Source organism: Arachis ipaensis, chromosome B10 (assembly GCF_059453495.1).
Source record: "Arachis ipaensis isolate K30076 ecotype BB chromosome B10, ASM5945349v1, whole genome shotgun sequence".
Taxonomy (NCBI): domain Eukaryota; kingdom Viridiplantae; phylum Streptophyta; class Magnoliopsida; order Fabales; family Fabaceae; genus Arachis; species Arachis ipaensis.
Genome location: NC_142435.1, coordinates 47,927,059 through 47,952,180, shown reverse-complemented (window position 1 = coordinate 47,952,180; position 25,122 = coordinate 47,927,059). Strand labels below are relative to the sequence as shown.

The window sequence follows — 25,122 nt, the reverse complement described above, 5'->3', positions numbered from 1 at the left end:
AACCATAAAATAATGGTTTATCAACCTCCCCACACTTAGATATTAGCATGTCCTCATGCTTAGTTGAAGGAGATAAAATAAATGAGTAGGAACATGTAAAATTCATGCAATGCAATGCAACCTATATATGTGAATGCAACTATATGATTTTTCTCTACTTGGTTAAAAGTGAATAAGCTCTTCAAGACAATCACAAATCAAATTCCACTAATTCAATTCTTATTCAGTAAGAACAGATAAAAATGCAAGAAGGTAGCTTATGAAAGCAGGGAACACAGAATTTAAGCATTGAACCCTCACTGATGATGTATGTATGCTCTAATCTCTCTAGTGTATAGGGTAATCACTCTATCCTTCTCGAATCATGCTTTCTAATTTTTGTTCTTCACCTAACCAATCAACAACATTTAATATACCAATGTAAACATCATGAGGTCTTTTCAAGATTGTAATGGGGCCAAGGTAAGGGTAAGGATACATATATGGTTAAGTAAGCTTATAAATTGAATCTTTAATTAAACCAAGCTTTCCCTAACACACATATATAAATTCTATATAACTTAAATTTTATACCTGACTACCCAAAATTTCTCTTTCACATTTCATACTCATGTATCAACTTTCATTTTAATTTTATCATACGTGCTTTGATTTTTGAATTCGTAACTTAACATTGGGGTAATTTTGTCCCCTTTAATTATTGAATATTTTTGGATTTTTGGATATATTTTTTTTATTTTTTATTTTTTTTTGAACATAAATATAAAAATAAACATAGCTTATCAATGCACATAGATTTTTTATTCTTATAGTTTCACATGAGTAGGTACCCAAATTCCCATTATATCATCATGACACATTCCCTTATTATCTTTTGTTCCCACAATTTTCCCATACTTAATTAACACACAATTCTATCTTAAGCTAACTAAAGATTCAATTGGGATGTAAAATTGTTTTTCCGCTTAAGGCTAGTAATGTGGTAAAATAAAGAACAGATGGGATTTAAAGGCTCAAAGTGGCTAACAAAGGTAATTGCAAGGGTAGGCTTAATTTGGGTAAGTGAGCTACACAAATAATGGCCTCAATCATATGCAAGCATATAAATATATTAAACATTGGACATATAGGATGAAACAAAAGATTGTGGTTAAATAATAGTTTAAATAATGTAAAATAATTATGGTTAAATAATTATGGTTAAATAATGTAACCATGTATAAAGGCTCAAATCTCACAGGTTGTGTGTTCTTTAGCTCAAAAACCATGTTCCAAATACAACTTCAAGCAGATTTAACATAAAAGTTTTAATTAAGATTAGTGAAATTTTGTTCTAAAAATAGGGTCTTAGAAGAAACTTATTGTCTTTTCAATCAAGTAGAACATGCCTGCAACTAATCTATTACTATGTAATTTATCCTATTCTACAAAAGAAAAACTAACTAAATATCATATTTTATTGGTGTTAGGGAAGAGAAATTACCTCCAGAAGTCAGGTACTGACCGACCTCCCCACACTTAAGGCTTTGCACCGTCCTCGGTGCCATCTGTCAGGAACAAAGGTGGGCTAGTAGCAGTATCTCCACAGTCGGGACCGTCATGGCTCCCAGTGCTGGTAAAGGAAGTGGAGTCTGAGGTGTCTGAGTCTCTGTATTTTCCTTTAAGTAGCTCCTTAAGGTATGTGAATCGGCGCTTATTACGGCTCTCTCTTAGCTTTGCTTTGTGTTCCTGCCGATCCAACCTTTCAAGTATCTGATGGAGCAGTTGAGTGGTTGTAGGTGCTTATGGTGTTGAAGGAGGAATCTCGTCAGCCAGTTCAGTAGGCTGGCTGGTAGTGGCTGCTAGAGGTCAGATATATTTCCCGTTAGGGATGTACTGATCTTCCCGTGGAAGCATGGCTTTGGTGTCCCCAGCTCTGTAGGAGACTCCGGCGGCTGAGACGAGATCTGAAACCAAGGCGGGAAAAGGTAAGTTGCCCGCAATTTGTACGTGTCCCATAGCACTCCGGATGTGTCTTGGTAGGTTCAGAGGCTGGTCTGTAAGGATGCACCATAGTAGAACGGCCATGTCTGTAGTGAAAGAGAACTCGTGGGTGCTCGAAAAGACGTAATAGGACATAATCTGTGCCCATACTCGAGCCTCTAAGGTGAGTGCGGAAGCCGATATTCCCTTAGGACAGGAACGATGGTAACCGTAGATCCATCTGCTGCCAGGTAGTGCGATAACTCTGATAACAACGTCCCAGTAAAATTGGTACATCTGGCACTTGAGTGCGGCTTCTTGAAATGCGTACAGTCCTTTTGGAGTAGGGGGAAGATCTAAAGCTCGTTGAATGGCCTCTTCTGTGATGGGGATTTGCTTCTGACGGACATAGAAAGACTGCAGAGTCGGCATGTGGAAGTTGGAGTAGAACTCAACAACCCAGTAAAGATTGACCTGCCGTGGCTGTCTCTGTAGGAAGCCCCATTGTCTTTGCGCAATTTGTGGCTCAACAAATGTAGCAATATGGTTTGGGAGGATAAGAAGGTATTCGTTGTTGTAACTCCTTTCTGCTAGGATGGGGAACATCTGCCCACAGTAGCAATTGGTAAATCGCGTAGTGTCCTTTACTGGGAAGGCTTTTTCTTTATCATCAACCTTTACAATCCTCTTAATTCTTTTTGTTGAGGGTTTAACTGCAGTCGAAGAAGGCTCTGCCACTAATGCTCGTTTTGTTCCTCTCCTTGCTGTTGATTTGGGAGCAGCTTTCTCCTTGCCTTTCTTGGTGGCCATCCTGAAAGGGGGAAAAGAGAAAGTATGTCAAAATGTCAAGGGATAGAGCAAGGAAGAGAACGGGAAAGGTGGTAATCAATGCACATTAAAAAAATGAATGATGTTAACACATGGTCATGACAACATGTGGAAAATCAACAATGGAAATATAACGAGTGCATATGAGGACAATTAAATGCAAGGTGTGTATTGGCATGCTGGCAAAGGCATGAGTAGCATAGATCAAGCATTCAATGTCCAAGTTAGATTACCAAGTCTTTCATACTAACAATCTGTTTGTAATGACAATTATATTAAATTAATATGATATAAAAAAGGGTTTTGTGAAAAGCAAGCATTTAAATTAGGATAAGTTGTGTGGCGCAAGCGACGCGGACGCATGGGGGACGCGTTCGCGCGACTTGTGCTTAAATTAATCGACGCGGTCGGGTCGGTCACGCGGACGCGTGACGCGTTTTGTGTTACTGGCACGAGGGCAGCCTCGCGCTCGCACAACTCTCTGTTCAAAACTTAGTATTGCCAAAATCCAGGGCGACGCGGTAGCGTGGTCGACGCGATCGCATGAGTGGCCATTATAGGGATATGACGCGGACGCGTGAGCCATGCGTCCACGTGGTAAGAATTGTGCGTTCAGCACCAGCCCAGCAGCACTCTAGCACAACTTTTGGTCGTGCACCCTTTCTTACGTCGGTTTTCAGGTCACGCGGCTGCGTGAGTGACGCGGATGCATGGGAGGCATTTTTCTCGTGTGACGCAGACGCGTCAGTGATGCGATCGCGTGAGGTAATTTGTGCTAAATGCACGCCTCCAGCCACGCTCCCGCGTGACTCTCTATTCAATTTATTATTCTCTCTGAGCCACCTGCGACGCGGACGCGTCGGCGAGGCGGTCATGTCGCGGCTCTCCCTCTTTTTTTTTAAATTAAAGTATGCAAATGCAGATGCAAACGAAATGTGCTAATAATGAGAAGAGTTATTGAAAAAGAAAACTAAGAATAAAGAAAGGAACGATCATACCATGGTGGGTTGTCTCCCACCTAGCACTTTGCTTTAACGTCCGTAAGTTGGACGCTCCATTAGCTCAGTCTTCTGCCGTGAGCAGATCTTCCAAGAGGAAGATATCTAACTCCTTGTTTTTCATCACCTTCTCACCATGATATAGCTTCAAACGATGTCCATTAACTTTGATGAGTTCAAGGCTTGAAGGGTAACTTAGGTGAAAAACTCCGTACGGCTCAGCCTTCTCTACTCTATATGGACCTTCCCATCTTGATCTCAACTTGCCTGGCATGAGCCTCAGTCTAGATTTGTAAAGGAGGACTAAGTTCCCAGGTTGGAACTCTTTCCTCTTGATGTGCTGATCATGTACAGCCTTCATCTTTTCCTTGTACAGTCTTGAGTTCTCATAATCTTCCAGGCGAAGGCTTTCCAATTCTTACAGTTGCAACTTCCTTTCAACTCCGGCTTTCTCAAATCCTATGTTGCACTCTTTTACTGCCCAAAAGGCTTTGTGCTCTACTTCAACTGGGAGATAACAGGCTTTTCCATAAACTAAGCGAAAGGGATTCATCCCAATGGGTGTCTTATATGCTGTTCTGTATGTCCAAAGTGCATCTTGTAGTCTGGTGCTCCAGTCTCTTCTATGAGGTTTGACTATCTTCTGTAATATGCACTTTATCTCTCTGTTAGATACCTCGGCTTGCCCATTAGTCTGAAGATGATAGGCTGTTGCTACTTTATGAATTATCCCATGCTTCTTCAGTAATCCTATTAGTCTCCTGTTACAAAAATGGGTGCCTTGATCGCTCACGATTGCTCGTGGTGATCCAAAGCGACAAATAATGTGGTTTCTCCCAAAGGAAACAACATTGTTAGCATCATCAGTGTGGGTAGAAATTTCTTTCACCCATTTGGAAATATAATCTACAACTAACAATATATAAAAATAACCATTAGAATTTGGAAATGGACCCATGAAGTCAATGCCCCAAACATCAAAAATTTCACAAAAAAGCATAATTTGTTGAGGCATCTCATCCTTCTTGGATATATTACCAAATTTTTGGCATGGGAAACAAGATTTACAAAATTGAGCAGCGTCTCTAAAAAGAGTAGGCCACCAGAATCCACAGTCTAAGATTTTTCTAGCTGTTCTTTGAGGGCCAAAATGTCCTCCACTCTCAGATGAGTGACAGGCCTCTAAGATGGACTGGAATTCTGATTGAGGTACACACCTTCTAATTACCTGGTCAGCACCACATCTCCATAAATATGGGTCATCCCATATATAATATTTAGACTCACTTTACAGCTTGTCTCTTTGATGCTTAGTAAAGTTTGGAGGAAAAGTGCGGCTAACTAGATAATTAGCTATAGGTGCATACCAAGGGACTACCTCAGATACTGCTTGCAGGTTATCAAATGGGAAATTATCAGCTATAGGAGTGGAGTCATCTTTAATATGTTCAAGGCGACTCAAGTGGTCTGCCACTAAATTCTGGTTACCACTCCTATCCTTTATTTCTAAATCGAATTCTTGTAGTAGCAGTATCCAACGTATAAGCCTTGGTTTGGATTCCTTTTTAGCTAATAAATACTTTAGAGCTGCGTGATCTCAATACACTACTACTTTAGTACCAAGTAAATAGGCTCGGAATTTATCCAGAGCAAAAACAATAGCAAGAAGCTCTTTCTCAGTAGTAGTGTAATTAGACTGAACGGCGTCTAAAGTCTTAGATGCATAAGTAATTACAAAGGGGTCCTTACCTTCACGCTGGGCCAGTGCTGCTCCTACTGCATGGTTGGAAGCATCGCACATGATCTAAAATGGCTGGCTCCAGTCAGGTCCTCTCACAATTGGAGCTTGAGTTAGGGCAGTCTTCAGTTTATCAAACGCTTGTTTGCAATCCTCACTGAACTCGAACTCAATATCTTTCTGCAGTAATCTGGATAAGGGAAGCGCTACCTTACTGAAGTCCTTAATGAATCTCCGGTAAAAATCTGTATGACCAAGGAACGAACAGACTTCCCTCACAGAGGAGGGGTAAGGTAAACTAGAAATAACATCCACCTTTGCTGGATCTACAGAAATGCCAGTATTAGATACAACATGTCCTAGTACAATCTCTTGTTTAACCATAAAGTGATATTTTTCAAAATTTAATACAAGATTTGTACTGACACATCTATCTAATACTCTAGATAAACTATCTAAGCAAAGGCTAAAAGAATCACCATAAACGCTAAAATCATCAATAAAAACCTCCATACAGTCCTCAATGAGGTCAGAGAAAAGACTCATCATGCACCTTTGGAAAGTAGCCGATGCATTCCACAAGCCAAAGGGTATTCTCTTATAAGCATAAGTCCCAAAAGGACATGTTAAAGTAGTCTTTTCCTGATCTTCAGGAGCTATATGAATCTGGAAATAACCTGTGTAACCATCTAAAAAGCAATAATACAATTTACCTGATAGGCGATCCAACATTTGATCAATGAATGGAAGAGGATAGTGATCCTTACGAGTGGCCTGGTTTAGGCACCTGTAATCAATGCAGACCCTCTAGGCGTTCTGTACTCTGGTTGCTATGAGCTCTCCATGCTCATTTTTCACTGTAGTGACTCCAGACTTCTTGGGCACCACTTGTACTGGGCTTACCCATTCACTATCTGAGATGGGGTAGATGATATCTGCCTCTAGTAGTCTGGTCAGTTCCTTTTTGACAACCTCCAAGATAGTGGGATTCAGTCTTCTCTGGGGTTGACAAACAGGCCTAGCTCCCTCTTCTAAAAATATTCTGTTCTCACAAACTTGAGGGTTGATGCCTACTATGTCTGCTAAACTCTATCTGATTGCCTTCTTGTGCCTCCTCAGCACACTAAGTAACTGCTCTTCTTGTTGAAAAGTGAGTTCCCGTGCAATGATAACTGGAAACTTCTGCTTGTCCTCAAGGTAAGCACATTTGAGGTGTGGAGGGAAGGGTTTTAATTCTACCTTCTGCTCATGCATAGGCTCTGGATTGTCTGGAGTTGATGACATTGGTAAAGTACTTTCATTGTCCTCAGAAAGTGTCCCCACACTCGGACCTTGTCCTATGTACTTCTCTTCTAACTCCTCCTGGTGAATTTCAGCTACGATTTCATCTATGATGTCACACTGGAGGATAGAATGATCTTCTAGAGGGTGCTTCATGACTCCATTTAGATTGAAGCTTACTACTCGGCCGTCTATTTCAAAAGAGTATGTTCCTAAAAAAGCATCTAATTTGAACTTCGAGGTTTTCAGGAATGGTCTTCCAAGTAGGATTGATGATGGCTTCTCTGAGTCATTTTAGGGCATCTCCAGGATATAAAAATCAATGGGAAAGGTCAGCCCTTTAATGCCCACTAATACATCATCAGCAACTCCAGCCACTGTAATAATGCTTTTATCTACTAACACAAAATGAGCTGCCGACTTTTTTAAGGGAGGGAGCCTCAAAATATCATATATAGACAAAGGCATTATACTCACACATGCTCCTAAATCACACATGCAGTCAGAAAATATTACACCACCAATAGTACAATTAACCATACATGGACCTGGATCACTACATTTTTCAGGTATACCTCCCATTAAAGCAGATATAGAACTACCTAAAGGAATAGTTTCTAATTCATTAATTTTGTCTTTATGTATACATAAATCTTTTAGAAACTTTGCGTATTTAGGTACCTGTTGAATAACATCAAAAAGGGGAGCAGTTACCTCAACCTTTTTGAATATTTCTACCATTTTGGGATCAGGTTCCAACTGCTTCCTGGGCTTCCTTGCAAGTTGTGGAAATGGAATAGGAATGGTGTTTTCTACAGTGTCTGTGCCATTTGGTGCTTCTTCCTGTGATTGAGCTTCTTCTTTTTTAGCCATGTCCTGTATGTCCTCTTCCTCCTCAACATCTTCTATTTCCACTACCTCTTCAGCTGAGGCGTGTTCTGGTGGGCTTGGCTCTTCCTGATTCTTCTCTTGCAATGTGGTCCCGGACCTTAGGGTGATGGCATTAATGCCACCCTTTGGATTGGGTAGAGGTTGAGAGGGGATTCCACTGGAGCTCAAAGGCTGGTTATTGGAGTTATTCATTGATCCAATCTGTGAGACAAGAGCTTGCAAGGTAGAGTTCAGACCATTTAGAGTAGAAGTAAGGTTGTTTTCCATGGCCTGTTGTCTCCGATCAATAGATTGTAGTAACTCATCATTAGAAGATGAAGAAGGACAAGTGATCTGAGAGGTCTGCTGTTGGTTGTCCTGTGATCCTTGGAATTGCCTCAGGTGAGGTGCTCTGTAAGGCTGGTTCTGGTTCTGCTGCCTGTTGTTATTATTCTACCTCTGATTTTCCTGATTGTCTCTACTTTCTCTGTTATTGTTGTCCTTCCAATTCTGGTTAGAATTGTCCTGCCATCCATGGCTGTAACTGTCACCTTGATTGTACCCTTGGTTGGGGCGGTCATAGAAGTTATGAGTGGCTGCCACAGTGTTGTCTTCTTGCTGGAGCTGCAGACATTCATCAGTATAATGGCTATAATCAGCACAGATTCTGCACACTCTCTGTGGGACTAACTGTTGGCTTTGCTGTAGTGGAGAAGGTTGAGCTTGCTGAGCTTGTTGTTGATTCAATTGCATCTGCTTCAGTAAGTTTGTCATTTCACAGATACTCTAAGTTAGAGCAACAGTCTCTCTGCTAGAGGATACTTCTGCAACAGCTTTTGAACGGCCTTGTTTCTGCCTGTGATTCCGAGTAGATTCAGCTAAGTCCCTGATCAATTGCCATGCCTCATCAGTGGTCTTGTACTTTTTCATAGACCCATTGCTAGCACTTTCTAATGTGGTCTTATATTGGGGCCTCATGCCCTGTGTGACGTAGCCGAGCAACACTATGTTGTCAATCATATGGTGGGGACATGCTTCTAGAAGGTTGTTGAAGCGCTCCCAATATTCATAGAGAGTCTCAGATTTGTCCTGAACAATCATGGAAATGTCTTTCCGTAGTTTGTCAGTAACTTCAGCTGGGAATAATTTTTCCAAAAATTCTCTTCTGAGCGTATCCCAGTCAGAAACAGTTGCTACGGGTTGAGTGTAGTACCACTCTCTTACTTTTCCTTCAAGAGAGAACGAAAAAGCTTTCAACAAAATTGAAGTTTCATCTGCACCATCACGCCTGACAGTAGAACAGGCTGCTTGGAAATCCCTCAGGTGCTTGATAGGCTCTTGAGCAGGTAAGCCATGAAACTTAGGCATCAAATTGAGTAGTGCAGTCTTTATTTCAAAGTCTGTAGCCACTGTTGGGTGATGCGCTTGAAACGGTTGCATTGTAAAATCAGGGGCTCCAGCTTCCTGGATAGTAATTTTCCTAGGTGCTGCCATGTCACTTACACGTAAATCAACCGAATCAGCAGAAAGGGAGCTTGTTTCTTCCACAGGTGACGTTTCAGATTCGCCCTCAGAGAGGACTAACCGACGCCGAGCTTGCCCTATTCGTGAGATAGTTCTTTCAATCTCAGGATCAAATACTGGCAAGCTTGGATCAGGAAGTGAACGCATCATTTAACAAAAGAAACATGTAGCTCAAAGTAGCAAAAATAGAATAAAATGCAAATAAATAAATTCCAATCAATAACTTAGCACTCTATTACAACTCCCCGGCAACGGCGCCAAAAATTGATGTGGTGGAAATTGGCGAGTTAAGAAATTATTATAAGAGATACGTTGCAAGTACAGTTCTTAACTAACCGAAAATCCGTTTATCAATTTAGAAGGGTTGTCACAAAATTAAAATTAAAATTAAAATTAAAATTAAAATACTGGGAGTATGAATTCTAGGTCGTCTCCTAACGAGTTGTAGAAAGATGTGCTATTTTATTAATCAGATGTTTTCAAAATTGGTTTGAGTTGATAAACAGGAAATTAAATTAGAGAATTTATGCAATTTTAAATAAAAACCTAGACTGGGAGTAGATTAGTTGGAAGCCCTATTCTTGTTGGAGTACTCTCAAGATTAATTGATAATTGAAGGTTGTTCTTCTTAGTTATCCTTTACTAGGTAGAGGAAAGTTGATGAGCAGATAATTTATACCCTTTTTGGCATTGTTTTTAGTATGTTTCTAGTAGAATCTAGTTAATTTTAGGGATGTTTTCATTAGTTTTTATGTTAAATTTACATTTCTGGACTTTACTATGAGTTTGTGTGTTTTTCTGTGATTTCAGGTATTTTTTGGCTGAAATTGAGGGACTTGAGCAAAAATCAGATTCAGCGGTTGAAGAAGGACTGCTAATGCTGTTGGATTCTGACCTCCCTGCACTCAAAATGGATTTTCTGGAGCTACAGAACTCAATATATAATAGTAGACATCCAGGGCTTTCCAGCAATATATAATAGTCCATACTTTGCCCAAGTTTAGACGACGCAAACTGGCGTTCAACGCCAGCTCTCTGCCCAATTCTAGCGTCCAGCGCCAGAAACAAGTTGCAAAGTGGAGTTCAACGCCCAAAATGGCACAAAAGCTGGCGTTCAACTCCAAGAATGACCTCTCCACGTGTAGACTTCAAGCTCAGCCCAAGCACACACCAAGTGGGCCCCGGAAGTGGATTTATGCATCAATTACTTACTTTTGTAAACCCTAGTAGCTAGTTTATTATAAATAGGACTTTTTACTATTGTATTAGACATCTTGGAACATCTTCAGATCATCTTTGGATTCCTGGTTCTTAGATCAGAGGGGCTGGCCATTCGGCCATGCTTGGACCTTTCACTTATCTATTTTCAAACGGTAGAGTTTCTACACTCCATAGATTAAGGTGTGGAGCTCTGCTGTTCCTCAAAGATTAATGCAAAGTACTACTGTTTTCTATTCAATTCATCTTATTTCACTTCTAAGATATTCATTCGCACTTCAACCTGAATGTGATGAACGTGACAATCATCATCATTCCCTATGAACGCGTGCCTGACAACCACTTCCGTTCTACATTAGATTGAATGAGTATCTCATAGATCTCTTAATCAGAATCTTCGTGGTATAAGCTAGATTGATGGCGGCATTCATGAGAGTCCGGAAAGTCTAAACCTTGTCCGTGGTATTCCGAGTAGGACTCTGGGATTGAATGACTGTGACGAACTTCAAACTCGCAAGTACTGGGCGTAGTGACAGACGCAAAAGGATAGTAAATTCTATTCCAGTATGATCGAGAACCTCAAAGATGATTAGCCATGCAGTGACAGCGCATCGGACCATTTTCACAGAGAGGAATAGGATGCAACCATCGACAAGGGTGATGCCTCCAGACGATTAGCCGTGCTGTGACAGAGCATTTGGACCATTTTCCCGAGAGGATTGAAAGTAGCCATTGGCACCGGTGACATCCTTACAAAAAGCCAGCCATAGAAAGGAGTAAGACTGATTGGATGAAGACAGCAGGAAAGCAGAGGTTCAGAGGAACGAAAGCATCTCTATGCGCTTATCTGAAATTCTCACCAATGATTTACATAAGTATTTCTATCCTTATTCTATTATCTATTTTCGAAAACTTCATAATTATTTTATATCCGCCTGACTGAGATTTACAAGGTGACCATAGCTTGCTTCATACCAACAATCTCCATGGGATCGACCCTTACTCACGTAAGGTTTATTACTTGGACGACCCAGTGCACTTGTTGGTTAGTTGTATCGAAGTTGTGACAAATTATGAATCAAGATTAGAGCACCAAGTCTTTGGAGCCATTACCAGAGATCACAATTTTGTGCACCATGTTTTTGGCGCCATTGCCGGGGATTGTTCGAGTTTGGACAACTGACGGTTCATCTTGTTGCTCAGATTAGGTAATTTTCTTTTTTGTTTTATTTTCAAAAAATTTTTCAAAAAAAAAATAAAATTCTTTCAAAAAATTTCTCCTTTGTTTTCGAAAAAAATTAAAAAAAAATGTTTTCAAAAATATATTTTTCTTCAGAATTTTTAAGAATAAATTCTAGCGTTTCATAAAGCATGTTGAAGCCTGGCTGGCTGTAAAGCCATGTCCAATTCTTCTGGATAGGGTATGTCAGGCGTGTCATGTCTGAGTTACATACTAAAGCTTGGCTGGCTATTCAGCCATGCCTGACCCTTTGATTGGAGCTTTAGGCTAAAGAGCATAAGATTCCTGGAATTCATATTAAAAATTTTGGAATCCTTATTTTTCTCTTTCAAAATGATTTTCGAAAAAAATTAAAAGGAAATACAAAAAAATTCATAAAATCATAGAAATCAAAATTATTTTTGTGTTTCTTGTTTGAGTCTTGAGTCATGTTATAAGTTTGGTGTAAATTGCATACTCATCTTGCATTTTTCGAAAATTTTCATGCATTCATAGTGTTCTTCATGATCTTCAAGTTGTTCTTGGTAAGTCTTCTTGTTTGATCTTTGCATTTGCATGTTTTGTGTCTTTTCTTGTTTTTCATATGCATTCTTGAATTCTTAGTGTCTAAGCATTAAAGAATTCTAAGTTTGGTATCTTGCATGTTTTCTTTGCATATAAAATTTTCAAAAATATGTTCTTGATGTTCATCATGTTCTTCATAGTGTTCTTGGTGTTCATCTTGACATTCATAGCATTCTTGCATGCATTCATTATTTTGATCTAAAAATTTCATGCATTGAATCATTTTAGTGTTTTTCTCTCTCATCATAAAAAATTCAAAAATCAAAAAAATATCTTTCCCTTTTTCTCTCTTAAAATTTCGAAAATTAGATTTGACTTTTTCAAAAATTTTTAAAAATCTAGTTGTGTTTATGAGTCAAATCAAATTTTCAATTTAAAAATCTTATCTTTTTCAAAAATCAAATCTTTTTCATTTTTCTTAGTTATTTTCGAAAATTTTAAAAATATTTTTTAAAAATCTTTTTCTTATCTTTATCTCCTAATCTTCAAAAATAACATCATCAATTAATTTTTTGATTCAAAAAATTTCAAGTTTGCTACTTACTTGTTAAGAAAGATTCAAACTTTAAGTTCTAGAATCATATCTTGTGATTTCTTGTGAATCAAGTCATTAATTGTGATTTTAAAAATCAAATATTTTTCAAAACTAATTTCAATCATATCTTTTCAAAAATATCTTCTTATCTCATCTTTTTCAAAATTTGATTTCAAAATATCTTTTCTAACTTCTTATCTTCTTATCTTTTCAAAATTGATTTTCAAATTTGTTTCAACTAACTAACTAACTTTTTTGTTTTTTCTTATCTTTTTCAAAACCACCTAACTAACTCTCTCTCTCTCTCTAATTTTCGAAAATATCTTCCCTCTTTTTCAAAGTTTCTTTTTAATTAACTAATTATTTTTTTTATTTGAATTTTCGAAAAAAAAAACTACTAACCTTTTTCAAAAACTATTTTCGAAAATCACTAACTCTTTTTCAAAAATTATTTTCGAAAATTCTCTCCTCCTCTCATCTCCTTCTATTTATTTATTCATCTACTAACACTTCTCTTCATCTCACATCTCTGCTCCTATCATCACCTTTGTGTTTGGATTCTTCATTCTTTTTCACCCCTATTCCTTTTCTTCTTCTACTAACAATAAGGAACCTCTTTACTGTGACATAGAGGATTCCTCTTCTTTTCTTGTTCTCTTCTCTTTCTTATGAGCAGGAACAAAGAAAAAGGCATTCTTGTTGAAGCTGATCCAGAACCTGAAAGGACTCTGAAGAGGAAACTAAGAGAAGCTAAATTACAACAATCCAGAGACAACCTTATTGAAAATTTCGAACAATAAAGGAGATGGCAGCCGAACCCAACAACAATAATGCAAGGAGAATGCTTGGTGACTTTACTGCACCTAATTCCAATTTACATGGAAGAAGCATCTCTATTCCTACCATTGAAGCAAACAATTTTGAGATGAAACCTCAGCTAGTTTCTCTGATGCAGCAAAACTGCAAGTTCCATGGACTTCCATCTGAAGATCCTTTTCAGTTCTTAACTGAATTCTTGCAGATCTGTGATACTGTTAAGACTAATGGAGTAGATCCTGAAGTCTACAGGCTCATGCTTTTCCCTTTTGCTGTAAGAGACAGAGCTAGAATATGGTTGGACTCTCAACCCAAAGACAGCCTGAACTCTTGGGATAAGCTGGTCACGGCTTTCTTAGCCAAGTTCTTTCCTCCTCAAAAGCTAAGCAAGCTTAGAGTGGATGTTCAGACCTTCAGACAAAAGGAAGGTGAATCCCTCTATGAAGCTTGGGAGAGATACAAGCAACTGACCAAAAAGTGTCCTTCTAACATGCTTTCAGAATGGACCATCCGGGATATATTCTATGATGGTTTATCTGAGCTATCAAAGATGTCATTGGACACTTCTGCAGGTGGATCCATTCACCTAAAAAAAACGCCTGCAGAAGCTCAAGAACTCATTAACATGGTTGCTAATAACTAGTTCATGTACACTTCTGAGAGGAATCCTGTGAGTAATGGGATGCCTATGAAGAAGGGAGTTCTTGAAATTGATACTCTGAATGCCATATTGGCTCAGAACAAAATATTGACTCAGCAAGTCAATATGATTTCGCAGAGTCTGAATGGAATGCAAGCTGCGTCCAACAGTACTCAAGAGGCATCTTCTGAAGAAGAAGCTTATGATCCTGAGAACCCTGCAATAGCAGAGGTAAATTACTTAGGTGAACCTTATGGAAACACCTATAATCCATCATGGAGAAATCATCCAAATCTCTCATGGAAGGATCAACAAAAGCCTCAACAAGGCTTTAATAATGGTGGAAGATACAGGTTTACCAATAGTAAACCTTTTCCATCTTCCACTCAGCAACTGACAGAGAACTCTGAATAAAATACCTCTAAATTAGCAAACTTAGTCTCTGATCTATCTAAGGCCACTATAAGTTTCATGAATAAAACAATGTCATCCATTAGAAATCTGGAGGCACAAGTGGGCCAGCTGAGTAAAAGGATCACTGAAATCCCTCCTAGTACTCTCCCAAGCAATACAGAAGAAAATCCAAAAGGAGAGTGCAAGGCCATTGAATTGATCACTATGGCCGAACCTGTAAAGGAAGGAGAGGACGTGAATCCCAAGGAGGAAGACTTCCTGGGACATCCAGTGATCAATAAGGAGTTTCCCTTTGAGGAACCAAAGGAATCTGAGGCTCATCTAGAGACCATAGAGATTCCATTAAACCTCCTTATGCCATTCATGAGCTCTGATGAGTATTCCTCTTCTGAAGAGAATTAGGATGTTACTGAAGAGCAAGCTGCCAAGTTTCTTGGTGCAATCATGAAGCTGAATGCCAAATTATTTGGTATTGAGACATGGGAAGATGAACCTCCCTTGTTCACCAATGAACTGAGTGATCTGGATCAACTGACATTGCCTCAGAAGAAACAGGATCCTGGAAAGTTCTTAATACCTTGTACCATAGGCACCATGATCTTTAAGGCTCTGTGTGACCTTGGTTCAGGAATAAACCTCATGCCCCTCTCTGTAATAGAGAAACTGGGAATCTTTAGGGTGCAAGCGGCTAAAATCTCATTAGAAATGGCAGACAATTCAAGAAAATAGGCTTATGGACAAGTAGAGGACGTGTTAGTAAAGGTTGAAGGTCTTTACATCCCTGCTGATTTCATAGTCCTAGATACTGGGAAGGATGAGGATGAATTCATCATCCTTGGAAGACCCTTCCTAGCCACAGTAAGAGCTGTGATTGATGTTGACAGAGGTGAATTAGTCCTTCAATTGAATGGGGACTCCCTTGTGTTTACAACTCAAGGTCATCCTTCTGTAAACATGAAGAGGAAGCATAAAAAACTTCTCTCAAAACAGAGTCAACCAAAGCCCCCACAGTCAAACTCTAAGTTTGGTGTTGGGAGGCCACAACCAAACTCTAAGTTTGGTGTTGAACTCCCATATCCAAACTCTAAGTTTGGTGTTGGAGAGTCTCAACAATGCTCTGAACATCTGTGAGACTCCATGAGAGCCCACTGTCAAGCTATTGACATTAAAGAAGCGCTTGTTGGGAGGCAACCCAATTTTTATTTATCTAACTATATTTTTCTTATTTATATGTCTTTATAGGTTCATGATCATGTGGAGTCACAAAATAAATATAAAAATTTAAAACGGAATCAAAAACAGCAGAAGAAAAATCACACCCTGGAGGAAGACCTTTGATGAGCGGATAATTTATACGCTTTTTGGCATTGTTTTTAGTATGTTTTTAGTAGGATCTAGTTACATTTAGGGATGTTTTCATTAGTTTTTATGTTAAATTCACATTTCTGGACTTTACTATGAGTTTGTGAGTTTTTCTGTGATTTCAGGTATTTTCTGGCTGAAATTGAGGGACTTGAGCAAAAATCAGATTCAGAGGTTGAAGAAGGACTGCTGATGCTGTTGGATTCTGACCTCCCTGCATTCAAAGTGGATTTTCTGGAGCTACAGAACTCGAAATGGCGCGCTTCCAATTGCGTTGGAAAGTAGACATCCAGGGCTTTCCAGCAATATATAATAGTCCATACTTTGGCCAAGAATAGACGACGTAAACTGGCGTTCAACGCCAGCTTTCTACCCAAATCTGGCGTCCAGCGCCAGAAAAGGAGCCAAAACCAGAGTTGAACGCCCAAACTGGCACAACAGCTGGCGTTCAACTCCAAGAAGGACCTCTACACGTGCAACACTTAAGCTCAGCCCAAACACACACCAAGTGGGCCCCGGAAGTGGATTTATGCATCAATTACTTACTCATGTAAACCCTAGTGACTAGTTTATTATAAATAGGACCTTTTACTATTGTATTTGACATCTTTGGTCTCAGTTTTAATCCATTGTTCATCTTAGGAGACTATTGATCACGCTTTAGGGGGCTGGCCATCTCGGCCATGCCTGGACCTTCACTTATGTATTTTTAACGGTAGAGTTTCTACACACTATAGATTAAGGTGTGGAGCTCTGCTGTTCCTCAAAGATTAATGCAAGTACTACTGTTTTCTATTCAATTCATCTTATTTCGCTTCTAAGATATCCATTCGCACCCAAGAACGTGATGAAGGTGATGATTATGTGTGACGCTCATCACCATTCTCCCCTATGAACACGTGCCTGACAAACACTTCCGTTCTACATGAAATAAGCTAGAATGAATATCTCTTAGATCTCTTAATCGGAATCTTCGTGGCGTAAGCTAGAATGATGGCGGCATTCAAGAGAATCCGGAAAGTCTAAACCTTGTCTGTGGTATTCCGAGTAGGATTCAATGATTGAATGACTGTGACGAGCTTTAAACTCGCGATTGCTGGGCGTTAGTGACAGACGCAAAAGGAGGGTGAATCCTATTCCAGCATGATCGAGAACCGACAGATGATTAGCCGTGCTGTGACAGAGCATGTGAGCATATTTTTCACTAAGAGGAGGGGATGTAGCCACTGACAACGGTGATGCCCTTGCATAAAGCCAGCCATGGAAAGGAGTAAGACTGACTGGATGAAGATAGCAGGAAAGCAGAGATTCAGAGGAACGAAAGCATCTCCATTCGCTTATCTGAAATTCCTACCAATGATTTACATAAGTACCTCTATCCCTATTCTATTATTTATTATTCAAAAACACCATTATCAATTTATATTTGCCTAACTGAGATTTGCAAGGTGACCATAGCTTGCTTCATACCAACAATCTCCGTGGGATTCGACCCTTACTCACGTAAGGTATTACTTGGACGACCCAGTGCACTTGCTGGTTAGTTGTATCGAAGTTGTGAACCATGGTATTGGCACCATGTTCTTGGCGCCATTGCCAGGGAAAGAAAGAGCCATGAATTTCACATAATTAAAGTGTAATCACGATTACGCGTACCAAGTTGCTCACATTGCCAGGGATTGTTCGAGCCTGGACATCACAATTTCATGCACCAAGTTTTTGGCGCCGTTGCCGGGGAAAGAAAGAGCCATGAATTTTACATAATTAAAGTGTAATCACGATTACGCGTACCAAGTTGCTCACGTTGCCAGGGATTGTTCAAGCCTGGACATCACAATTTCGTGCACCAAGTTTTTGGCGACGTTGCCGGGGATTGTTCGAGTTTGGACAACTGACAGTTCATCCTGTTGCTCAGATTAGGTAATTTTCTTTTTGTTTTCTTTTCAAAAATTTTTCAAAAATATTTCAAAATTTTCTTACCTGTTTTCGAAAAAATATATTTTTATTCAAAATTTTTAAGAACGAATTCTAGTGTTTCATGAAGCATGTGAAGCCTGGCTGGCTGTAAAGCCATGTCTAATTCCTTTGGGAATGAGTATGTCAGGCGTGTCATGTCTGAGTTACATACTAAAGCTTGGCTGGCTATTAAGCCATGCCTGACCCTTTGATTGGAGCTTTAGAGCATAAGATTCCTGGAATTCATATTAAAAAATTTTGGAATCCTTATTTTCTTTTTCAAAAGAATTTTTCGAAAAATATAAAATAAAAATCCAAAAAATTTAGAAAATCATAAAAATAAAAAATATTTCATGTTTCTTGTTTGAGTCTTGAGTCATATCATAAGTTTGGTGTCACTTGCATATGCATCTTGCATTTTTCGAAAATTTCATACATTCATAGTGTTCTTCGTGATCTTCAAGTCTTCTTGTTTGATCTTGATGATTTTTTGTTTTGTGTCTTTTCATGTTTTTCATATGCATTCTTGAATTCTTAGTGTCTAAGCATTAAAGAATTCTAAGTTTGGTGTCTTGCATGTTTTCTTTGCATTAAAAAATTTTCAAAATTATGTCTATGATGTTCATCTTGACATTCATAGTGTTCTTGGTGTTCATCTTGACATTCATAGCATTCTTGCATGCATTCATTGTTTTGATCTAAAAATTTCATGCATTGCATAATTTCCATGTTTTTCATAAAAATTTCAAAAATCAAAAAAATATCTTTCCCTTTTTCTCTCATCAAATTCGAAAATTTGAGTTGACTTTTTCAAAAATTTTTAAAATCAAGTTGTTTCTTATGAGTCAAATCAAATTTTCAATTTGAAAATCTTATCTTTTTCAAAATCTTTTTCAAAAATAAAATCTTTTTCAAAATTCTTAGTTATTTTCGAAAATTCCAAAAATATTTTTCAAAAATCTTTTTCTTATTTTTATACCAAATTTTCGAAAATAACATAATCAATTGATGTTTTGATTCAAAAATTTGAAGTTTGTTACTTGCTTGTTAAGAAAGATTCAAACTTTAAGTTCTAGAATCATATCTTGTGATTTCTTGTGAATCAAGTCATTAATTGTGATTTTAAAAATTCAAATCTTTTTCAAAAACTAATTTCTATCATATCTTTTCAAAAATATCTTCTTATCTTATCTTTTTCAAAAATTTGATTTCAAAAATATCTTTTCTAACTTCCTAACTTCTTATCTTTTCAAAATTTGTTTCAACTAACTAACTAACTTTTTGTTTGTTTCTTAACTTTTTCAAAACTACCAAACTAACTCTCTCTCTCTAATTTTCGAAAATATCTTCCTTTTTTTTCAAAAATTTCTTTTTAATTAACTAATTATTCTTATTTTTATTTTTAATTTAAAAAAAAATTTTCGAAAAGAATACTAACAATTTTCAAAAACCATTTTCGAAAATCACTAACTCTTTTTCAAAATAATTTTCGAAAATTATCCCTCCCCTATCTTATTCTATTTATTCATTCATATCCTAACATCTCATCTCACATCTCTGCCATCCTCACAGTTGTGTTTCTTCCATTATATTACATTCTTTGTCTCCCCCTCTTCTTCTACTCACACAGGGATCCCTATACTGTGGTATAAAGGATCTCTATTATTATTATTATTTTTCTGTGCCCTCTTCTTTGTCATATGAGTAGGAGCAAGGATAAGAACATTCTTGTGGAAGTAGATCTAGAACCTGAAAGGACTCTGAAGAGAAAATTAAGAGAAGCTAAATTACAACAATCCAGAAATAACCTTTCAGAAATTTTCGAACAGAAAAAGGAGATGGCAGCCGAAAATAATAATAATGTAAGGAAGATGCTTGGTGACTTTACTGCACCTAATTCCAATTTACATGGAAGAAGCATCTCCATTCCTGCCATTGGAGCAAACAACTTTGAGCTGAAACCTCAATTAGTTTCTCTGATGCAGCAGAACTGCAAGTTTCATGGACTTCCATCTGAAGATCCTTTTCAGTTTTTAACTGAATTCTTGCAGATATGTGATACTGTTAAGACTAATGGAGTAGATCCTGAAGTCTATAGGCTCATGCTTTTTCCCTTTGCTGTAAGAGACAGAGCTAGATTATGGTTGGATTCTCAACCCAAGACAGCCTGAACTCTTGGGATAAGCTGGTCACGGCTTTCTTAGCCAAGTACTTTCCTCCTCAAAAGCTGAGCAAGCTTAGAGCTGATGTTCAAACCTTCAGACAGAAAGAAGGTGAATCCCTCTATGAAGCTTGGGAAAGATACAAACAGTTGACCAAAAAGTGTCCTTCTGACATGCTTTCAGAATGGACCATCCTGGATATATTCTATGATGGTTTATCTGAGCTATCAAAGATGTCACTGGACACTTCTGCAGGTGGATCCATTCACCTAAAGAAAACGCCTACAGAAGCTCAAGAACTCATTGACATGGTTGCTAATAACCAGTTCATGTACACTTCTGAAAGGAATCCTGTGAGTAGTGGGACACCTATGAAGAAGGGAGTTCTTGAAGTTGATACTCTGAATGCCATATTGGCTCAGAATAAAATATTGACTCAGCAAGTCAATATGATCTCTCAGAGTCTGCATGGAATGCAAGCTGCATCCAATAGTACTCAAGAGGCGTCTTATGAAGAAGAAGCTTATGATCCTGAGAACCCTGCAATAGCAGAGGTGAATTACTTAAGTGAACCCTATGGAAACACCTATAACTCATCATGGAGAAATCATCCAAATTTCTCATGGAAGGATCAAAAGCCTCAACAAGGCTTTAATAATGGTGGAAGAAACAGGTTTAACAATAATAAACCTTTTCCATCATCCACTCAGCAACAGACAGAGAACTCTGAACAAAATGCTTCTAATTTAGCAAATCTAGTCTCTGATCTATCTAAGGCCACTGTGAGTTTCATGAATGAAATAAGGTCTTCCATCAGGAATTTGGAAGCACAAGTGGGCCAGCTGAGTAAAAGGATCACTGAAATCCCTCCCAGTACTCTCCCTAGCAATACAGAAGAGAATCCAAAAGGAGAGTGCAAGGCCATTGACATAAGCAAAATGGCCGAACCCAATGAGGGAGAGGAGGACGTGAATCCCAAGGAGGAAGACCTCCTGGGACGTCCAGTGACCAATAAGGAGCTTCCCTTTGAGGAACCAAAGGAATCTGAGACTCATCTAGAGACCATAGAGATTCCATTGAACCTCCTTATGCCCTTCATGAGCTCTGATGAGTATTCCTCTTCTGAAGAGAATGAGGATGTTACTGAAGAGCAAACTGCCAAGTTTCTTGGTGCAATCATGAAGCTGAATGCCAAATTATTTGGCATTGATACTTGGGAAGTTGAACCTCCCTTGTTCATCAATGAACTAAGTGATCTGGATCAACTGACATTGCCTCAGAAGAGACAGGATCTTGGAAAGTTCATAATACCCTGTACCATAGGCACCATGATCTTTAAGGCTCTATGTGACCTTGGTTCAAGAATAAACCTCATGCCCCTCTCTGTAATAGAGAAACTGGGAATCTATAGGGTGCAAGCTGCTAAAATCTCATTAGAGATGGCAGATAACTCACAAAAACAGGCTTATGGACAAGTAGAGGACGTGTTAGTAAAGGTTGAAGGCCTTTACATCCTTGCTGATTTCATAGTCCTGGATACTGGAAAGGAAGAGGATGAATCCATCATCCTAGGAAGACCTTTCCTGGCCACAGTAAGAGCTATGATTGATGTTGACAGAGGTGAAATAGTCCTTCAATGGAATGAGGACTCCCTTGTGTTTAAAACTCAAGGATCTCCCTCTGCAACAATGGAGAGGAAGCATGAAAAGCTTCTCTCAAAGCAGAGTCAACCCAAGCCTCCACAGTCAAACTCTAAGTTTGGTGTTGGGAGGCCACAACCAAACTCTAAGTTTGGTGTTGAACTCCCATATCCAAACTCTAAGTTTGGTGTTGGAGAGTCTCAACAATGCTCTGAACATTTGTAAGGCTCCACGAGAGCCCACTGTCAAGCTATTGACATTAAAGAAAAGCTTTTTGGGAGGCAACCCAATGTTTATTTATCTAATTTTGTTTTTGTTTTTCATGTTTTATTAGGTTCATGATCATATGGAGTCACAAAATAAATATAAAAATTGAAAACGGAATCAAAAACAGCAGAAGAAAAATCACACCCTGGAGGAAGCATCTGCCTGGCGTTCAACGCCAGAACAGAGCATGGTTCTGGCGCTGAATGCCCAAAATGGCCACCAACCTGGCACTGAACGCCCAGAGTTGTGTGCAAGGGCATTTTACATGCCTAAATTGGTGCAGGGATATAAATGCCTTGACACCTCAGGATCTGTGGACCCCACAGGATCCCCACCTACCTCATCATCTCTCTTCCCATTCATGATCATCCCTTCTGTTTTCCATTTACCACTCACATTCATACACCCACTACCTTCAAAATTCAACATCTCTCTCCCACCCAATCCCACCCATATGGCCGAATACACACTCCCATCTATCTCCTCCATATCTTCTTCTTATTCTTCTATTTTTTCTTCTTTTGCTCGAGGGCGAGCAACATTCTAGGTTTGGTGTGGTAAAAGCATAGGTTTTTTGTTTTTTCCATAACCATTAATGGCACCTAAGGCCAGAGAAACCTCTAGAAAGAGGAAAGGGAAGACAAAAGCTTCCATCAAGGGTCTATAGCTTAGTGGTAGAACATTTGACTGCAAATCAAAAGATCCCTGAGATACCTCAGGGGATACATTTTCTTCCACACAATTATTGGAAGCAACTAAGGGTGGAACATCAAGAGCACTCCATCATCCTTCATGAAATCAGAGAAGATCTAAAAGCAATGAAGGAGGAGCAACAAAGACAAGGAAGAGACATAGAAGAGCTCAAGGACATCATTGGTTCCTCAAGAAGGAAACGCCACCATCACTAAGGTGGATTCATTCCTTGTTCTTATTTCTTCTATTTTTCATCTTCTATGTTATGTGCTTATCTATGTTTGTGTCTTCATTACATGATCATTAGTAGTTAGTAACTCTGTCTTAAAGTTATGAATGTCCTATGAATCCATCACCTCTCTTAAATAAAAACTGTTTTAATTCAAAAGAACAAGAAGTACATGAGTTTCGAATTTATCCTTGAACTTAGCTTAATTATATTGATGTGATGACAATGCTTCTTGTTTTCTGAATGTATGCTTGAACAGTGCATATGTCTTTTGAAGTTGTTGTTTAAGAATGTTAAATATGTTGGCTCTTGAAAGAATGATGACTAGGAGACATGTTATTTGATAATCTGAAAAATCATAAAAATGATTCTTGAAGTAAGAAAAAGCAGCAAAGAACAAAGCTTGCAGAAAAAAAAAAAATAGGCGAAAAAAAATAGAAAGAAAAAAAAAGAAAAAAAGCAAGCAGAAAAAGCCAAAGCTCTTAAAACCAAGAGGTAAGAGCAAAAAGCTAATAAACCTTAAAACCAAAAGGCAAGGGCAAATAAAAAGGATCCCAAGGCTTTGAGCATCAGTGGATAGGAAGGCTTAAAGGAATAAAATCCTGGTCTAAGCGGCTAAACCAAGTTGTCCCTAACCATGTGCTTGTGGCGTGTAGGTGTCAAGTGAAAACTTGAGACTGAGCGGTTAAAGTCAAGGTCCAAAGCAAAAAAAAAGAGTGTGCTTAAGAACCCTGGACACCTCTAATTAGGGACTTTAGCAAAGCTGAGTCACAATCTGAAAAGGTTCACCCAATTATGTGTCTGTGGCATTTATGTATCCGGTGGTAATACTGGAAAACAAAGTGCTTAGGGCCACGGCCAAGACTCATGAAATAGCTGTGTTCAAGAATCATCATACTGAACTAGGAGAATCAATAACACTATTTGAAATCTGAAGTTCCTATAGATGCCAATCATTTTGAACCTCAATGGATAAAGTGAGATGCCAAAACTATTCAAGAGGCAAAAAGCTATAAGTCCCGCTCATATGATTGGAGCTATGTTTCATTGATAGTTTGGAATTTATAGTATATTCTCTTCTTTTTATCCTATTTGATTTTCAGTTGCTTGGGGACAAGCAACAATTTAAGTTTGGTGTTGTGATGAGCGGATAATTTATACGCTTTTTGGCATTATTTTTAGTATGTTTTTAGTAGGATCTAGTTACATTTAGGGATGTTTTCATTAGTTTTTATGTTAAATTCACATTTCTGGACTTTACTATGAGTTTGTGAGTTTTTCTGTGATTTCAGGTATTTTTCTGGCTGAAATTGAGGGACTTGAGCAAAAATCAGATTCAGAGGTTGAAGAAGGACTGCTGATGCTGTTGGATTCTGACCTCCCTGCACTCAAAGTGGATTTTCTGGAGCTACAGAACTCGAAATGGCGCTCTTCCAATTGCGTTGGAAAGTAGATATCCAGGGCTTTTCAGCAATATATAATAATCTATACTTTGGCCAAGAATAGATGACGTAAACTGGCATTCAACGCCAGCTTTCTACCCAAATCTGGCGTCCAGCGCCAGAAAAGGAGCCAAAACCAGAGTTGAACGCCCAAACTGGCACAACAGCTGGCGTTCAACTCCAAGAAGGACCTCTACACGTGCAACACTTAAGCTCAGCCCAAACACACACCAAGTGGGCCCCGGAAGTGGATTTATGCATCAATTACTTACTCATGTAAACCCTAGTGACTAGTTTATTATAAATTGGACCTTTTACTATTGTATTTGACATCTTTGGTCTCAGTTTTAAACCATTGCTCATCTTAGGAGACTATTGATCACGCTTTAGGGGGCTGGCCATCTCGGCCATGCCTGGACCTTCACTTATGTATTTTTAACGGTAGAGTTTCTACACTCCATAGATTAAGGTGTGGAGCTCTGCTGTTCCTCAAAGATTAATGCAAGTACTACTGTTTTCTATTCAATTCATCTTATTTCGCTTCTAAGATATCCATTCGCACCCAAGAACGTGATGAAGGTGATGATTATGTGTGACGCTCATCACCATTCTCCCCTATGAACACGTGCCTGACAAACACTTCCGTTCTACATGAAATAAGCTAGAATGAATATCTCTTAGATCTCTTAATCGGAATCTTCATGGCGTAAGCTAGAATGATGGCGGCATTCAAGAGAATCCAG

General features: G+C 38.6%; 2 non-coding genes across 2 annotated transcripts; both read right to left on the bottom strand.

Annotated features, from left to right (window-relative positions):
• Nucleotides 1-13,962: 13,962 nt before the first annotated feature.
• LOC148579946 (small nucleolar RNA R71) lies at nucleotides 13,963-14,070 on the bottom strand. The gene has a single exon (XR_015896244.1). It is a non-coding gene; the product is annotated as a small nucleolar RNA R71 (small nucleolar RNA).
• Nucleotides 14,071-20,179: 6,109 nt separating this feature from the next.
• Nucleotides 20,180-20,287, bottom strand: LOC148579945 (small nucleolar RNA R71). Its single transcript, XR_015895800.1, has one exon. It is a non-coding gene; the product is annotated as a small nucleolar RNA R71 (small nucleolar RNA).
• Nucleotides 20,288-25,122: the final 4,835 nt, after the last annotated feature.